Below are 6,047 nucleotides of genomic sequence, written 5' to 3'. Positions count from 1 at the left end.
GGAAATGAGCTACTACCTGTGGGCTCAAATTAAATTAGCCTGGAGAATTTAGAAGCAGCAGCCCCTCTTGCTGTTCCTTCTAATGCAGCTGTGTGGGCCTTTATATCTCATGCTGTATTCATTCAACAAATATTTATTGGGCACCTACTATGTGTAATGCATTACATATCCTAAGATATAAAAGATGAATGCAGGGGCTTCCCTGGTGGCACAGTGGTTAAGAGTCCGCCTGCCAATGCAGGGACACGGGTTTGAGCCCTGGTCCGGGAAGATCCCACATGCAGTGGAGCAACTAAGCCCGTGCACCACAACTACTGAGCCTGTGCTCTAGAGCCCACGAGCCACAACTACTGAGCCCATGTGCCACAACTACTGAGCCCACATTCCTAGAGCCCGTTCCGAAACAAGAGAAGCCACCACAATGAGAAGCCTGCGCACCACAACAAAGACTAGCCCCCGCTGGCCACAACTAGAGAAAGCCTGTGCACAGCAACAAAGACCCAATGCAGCCAAAAATAAATAAATAAATTAATTTTTAAAAAAGATGGATGCACTTCCATTTGTGCCTTCAAAAAGCTTAGGAGACGAGATGACACATGTACGGAATTATCTGTAATAGAAGGCAACAGTAGTACATGCTATTGGAGAGGTAGAGATAAAATATGCCAAGATTTAAAAAAAGGCGGAAATAGTTGTTTTAACTGAAGAGCTAGGAGGGTATTCATAAAAGAAAAGGAAGTGGAGCAGAACCTTGAGGAGTGGTTAGGATTTGAACATATGGAACCATGTTGAAGCAGTTCCAGCAAGAAAACTCCACAAGCCAGCAACAGGAGAGGGAAATTCTGGGATATGTATTGCAAAAGGGATTCTGGCTAGAACTGCAGCATCCAGGAAGGAGAGTGGTGGGTAGAAAGAAATGCTGGAACACAGTGCAGTGGGTTATGTTCAAGATTTGGGGCTTTAGTCTCCAGGCATAAGGGCAAGCCTAAGGTTTTGTAAATATAAGAATATCTGTTCATAAGAGCATATCAAGACAGTTCATCTGGAGGATATGCAAATGCTGGATTTCAGAGAATGGCTGAGAGTCACTGATGGAGTCCTTGGGAATGCATTAAGAGGAAGAACTGCCACCATGACCATGGCAATGGCCATGGACGATGGCTAGGAGAAGTGTCAGGGATGCGGTATGGAATAAGGGTTGACGTTCATTGAACATAAGGGGGAAAGAGATGGGGAAGAGTCAAAGACTTTGATGTTTTAAGGAAATAAAAAAGAGTGGGTGTGATTGATAAGACAGAGATTCTTATTTGAGCCACCTTGAATTTAAAGTGCTGGCAAGAGTAAAAGACTAAATATTGCAAGAACAGTTTGCAATGCACGTCGGAAATGAAGATAAAAATAAAGCCGGAGCTAGAATTTTACTTATTTGGGAATAGTATGAATAGGGATAATAGTTGAAGCACCTTGTTGTTTTGAGAGAAGTTCACAGGGGCAGCAGCAAGGAGAGCATTACAGAGGAGAGGGCCAGGGATAGGTCCATGGAGGATGCCTGTGCTTAGAAGGGGAAAAGGAAATCTTCCCCTCTCTGAAAAAGACAAAACAAAAAAACACTCATGGACTTCCCTGGTGGTGCAGTGGTTAAGAATCCGCCTGCCAGTGCAGGGGACACGGGTTCGAGCCCTGGTCCGGGAAGATCCCACATGCCACGGAGCAGCTAAGCCCGTGCACCACAACTACTGAGCCTGTGCTCTAGAGCCCTCGAGCCACAACTACTGAAGCCCGCAACAAGGGAAGCAGCCACCGCAATGAGAAGCCCGTGCACCACAACGAAGAGTAGCCCCCGCGCACCGCAACTGGAGAAAGCCCGAGTGCAGCAACGAAGACCCAACGCAGCCAAAATTAAATAAATAAATATGAAAAAAAAAAAAAACACTCATAAGGAGGAGTCTGTGGCGGCAGAGGTGAAGGGGGCCAGGGCCAGGGGTGGAGTAGGTGGGATCAAAAAGGCTGCATCAGACTGGCAGAGGTCATTTTGCTTGCACATGGTAAATCTTGTCTTCGAAAGAAGGAAAGATCACTTAACCATAGATCAAATGTGTGTTTCCAGAGCACAGTTCTTTAAATCTTTATTAAGGAGTTTCCCAATATGACTCTGTCCTGCTGCTTGCTGCCCTGGGAAGAGCCCTGTCTCACAAACATACGGGTGTTCTTTCCAGGAATCCTCTAGAAGCTTGAAAGAGACATGAGTGGTTTTGACATCTCTTTCCCCCAGTAAGGCAATGTTGCAGAGCTGCGGGTCCATCAAACACTTCTTCTTTCTGCATTGGACCATCTGCTGTAGACCAGGGGTTCCTAACCCGAGGCCAGCAAATATCCTGGCCAGTGAATGTAATGTTCTGTTCCACATGTGTGCATTTCTTGAGGAGATGATTTACCCTTCACCTGATTCTTAAAAGCATCTCTTTTCTTAAAAAGATAAGAACCACTGTAATGGATCATGCCCTGCTGCACAATGATGTAAGTGCCCTAAAGACAAGAGCCTGTCCTTATAAATTTTGGTATCTTCATGATACCTCTATCAGTTTTGGCTGAGTGAATGGGTAATGGTGCTACATTCCATGGACCAACAGGAATCATAAAATACTCATTTTGACTCTATAGCCTCTTGCTTGAATTAGCAAGTATACAAACCTAGAAAACATATTTTTTAATGATAATGTCCTTTATTAGTATAACCTGTAGCTTAAAGTGAGTGCTTCAGACACACACACTATCTCCTTTATTTCTTTAATAGTTGTGCAGAGTAGGGATTGGTATCTTCATCTCATGAATGGCGCCAAGACTGAAAGAATGCACATGACTTGTCACAGGTCATACATCATATGCCAGCTATTATTATTATCTCATGGTACATACATAAATAAAAACGCCTACAAACACAATAGACTTGGCCTTACTTTCTGAGATGCTTATTGGTTGGCAATAGGTTTTTGTTTTATATGAATGAAATCTTTTTATTAGCTTAAAATGTAATCCTCATGTTAAATGCAGTGGTTTCACAATAGTTGTGTTATTGAATGACAGATACTACTATCATACAGTGAGTTTAATTTCTTGGTCTTGTACTAGATAACATTAAATGAAAGCAATGGGTCTTTGCTTGGTAGAGTGAAGATGGCACGTCAGATAGCAGTATAGTGTCATGATGAAGAGCAGGAGCTTTTGAACCAGACTTGGATTTCAGAGTTCCCCTAAATACTATTACATCTTAAGTATTAAATACCGGATATTTTTTTTGTTTGTTTTTTGCGGTATGCGGGCCTCTCACTGTTGTGGCCTCTCTAGTTGCGGAGCACAGTCTCCGGACGCGCAGGCTCAGTGGCCATGGCTCACGGCCCCAGCCACTCCGCGGCATGTGGGATCTTCCCGGACCGGGGCACAAACCCGCGTCCCCTGCATCGGCAGGCGGACTCTCAACCACTGCGCCACCCGGGAAGCCCCCGGATATGTTTTAAGTTCTCTTTCAACTTAGAAGAGCACGTGCTATATTTCTCCCATCTGAAACGAGAGAGAGAGAGAAAACTCATTTCTTCCACTTAACTTTCCCTGGAGAGGACAGAGGAAGAGAGAATGGCACAGCAGCCTCCCATCAATGGCCTAAGCCAGCGGACCCGCAGGACAGCTGTGCTCTGGCATCTGGCTTCTGTCCCGATGCTGCCTGCACTGCAGACTCTGTTCTGCAGCAACATACTTCATCTCCCGCCAGTAGCTATTCTCAGCCTCCTCACAGCGTGGGTTGTGAGAGTTCATATTTACATATAGGCTGAGCTTTACCCTCCTAAACATGCAAGAATTATTTAAACCTTAATACAAAAGTGGGGGGCAGGATACAGGGGAACTTGGAACTTCTCAGACAAAAAACTGATACCTGAAACTGAACCCGAAAATGTGAAGGACTTGCAAACTGATCAGGCAAAGTTCTCTGAAATTGGAATCAGAAATATTACAGGGCTGATTGGGACAGTCTGACTCAAAAACCTGTAGGAAACATGCTGCTCTTAGGTTAAACATGTGTGCACTCTGTTAACTGAGTAGTGGGGACTGTTAATGCTTCATACTAACAAAATACAATTTTCCAAATGTGTTTGCTCAATATCACTTTACCTGGTTTTTTTTGAATTTTTGAATTTTTGAATTTTATACAGCAGGTTCTTATTAGTTATCCATTTTATACATATTAGTGTATACATATCACTCTCAATCTCCCAATTCATCCCACCACCCCCACCCCACCCCAGCCACTTTCCCCCCTTGGTGTCCATACATTTGTTCTCTACATCTGTGTCTCTATTTCCGCCTTGCAAACCGGTTCATCCGTACCATTTTCTAGGCTCCACATATATATGTTAATATACAACATTTGTTTTTCTCTTTCTGACTTCTTCACTCTGTATGACAGTCTTTAGATCCATCCACATCTCAACAAATGACTCAATTTCATTCCTTTTTATGGCTGAGTAATATTCCATTGTATATATGTACCACATCTTCTTTATCCATTCGTCTGTCAATGGACACTTAGGTTGCTTCCATGACCTGACTATTGTAAATAGTGCTGCAATGAATATTGTGGTACATGTATCTTCTTTTTTTTTTTTTTGCGGTACGTGGGCCTCTCACTGTTGTGGCCGCTCCTGTTGTGGAGCACAGGCTCCGGACGCGCAGGCTCAGTGGCCATGGCTCACAGGCCCAGCCGCTCCGTGGCATGTGGGATCTTCCCGGACCGGGGCACGAACCCGTGTCCCCTGCATTGGCAGGTGGACTCTCAACCACTGCGCCACCAGGGGAGCCCCATGTACCTTCTTGAATTATGGTTTTCTCTGGGTATTTGCCCAGTAGTGGGATTGCTGGGTCATATGGTAATTCTATTTTTAGTTTTTTAAGGAACCTCCATACTGTTCTCCATAGTGGCTGTATCAATTTACATTCCCACCAACAGTGCAAGAGGTTTCCCTTTTCTCCACACGCTCTCCAGCATTTGTTGTTTGTAGATTTTCTGATGATGCCCATTTACCTGTTGTTTTAATGATGGTTTTTTTTTTAAAGATCAGGAACAAGGAAGCTGCTTAACTGTTTGAATCGGCAGTTTACCTTTCAGATGCCTAGAGTGACAAAGTGTAAGAATGCAAGGAAAGAGGGAATCCTGTCCCCAATGTGTGCCAGTCAGACTGTTTGTGGGGAGACAAAGCGTGTGGAATGCTGGTGTGCCAAAAGGCAGGAATATTATTCTGAGATATCTTGGCACTGACACTGCTTTCTCTTCCCAAGAGAACACGGTTCAAGTACCAGATGAGCTTGATATTTAGAAACAGTCATTTAAATAGAATCACTGGAGTATTGGTGTAAGCTGAAATGGTCATGTAAGTCTAAGAATGAAAGGACATTGTTGTAAGAGGGAGGCGTCTCCCTGCGCAGAGATGGTCACTGAGGGCAGCAGCCTGCTAGGGAACAAATAAATAAGGAAAACCACACAAGGATGTGCCGAATCTGCTTTTTCTCTGGGTTACCACTTCCTGTGGGTTCTGCAGCCTGGGCTGAATAAACTGGGGCTCCTGGCAGATGTGTGTCTGACCTCTCCCCACTAGTTGGTGACCCAGTTGCATGGTACATTAATTTCATAAATTGTAGTAAATGGGTAAAGGGGCATTTCCAAATGCCTAACTTCACTAATTCTTCTTAAACCCTGTGAATACCTTTTGGGTTTCATTTTAATTGCCCTGTACCTGTGTAGTTTAGTGTATGCTAGAGTGAATTGTTTCAAAGTCATGACTGAAATATGCATGATGAGGCTATGAAAATTGATAAATTAGCCTCACCAAACATTGTTGAATATATATCTATATATACTCAGCCCCATGAAGGTGAGACCAGGGCTATCTTGTTCTTGGGAGTATCCTCAGGACTTAGCAGTGTTATTCGCTCATTTGACTATTAATTGACTTAATAGGATCTTCCAACAAATCCTTTAATGGGCTTTTTGCTATAGA

The sequence above is a fragment of the Hyperoodon ampullatus genome, assembly GCF_949752795.1.
Source record: "Hyperoodon ampullatus genome assembly, chromosome: 5".
NCBI classification, from domain to species: domain Eukaryota; kingdom Metazoa; phylum Chordata; class Mammalia; order Artiodactyla; family Ziphiidae; genus Hyperoodon; species Hyperoodon ampullatus.
Note: the sequence above shows the minus strand (reverse complement) of the source record.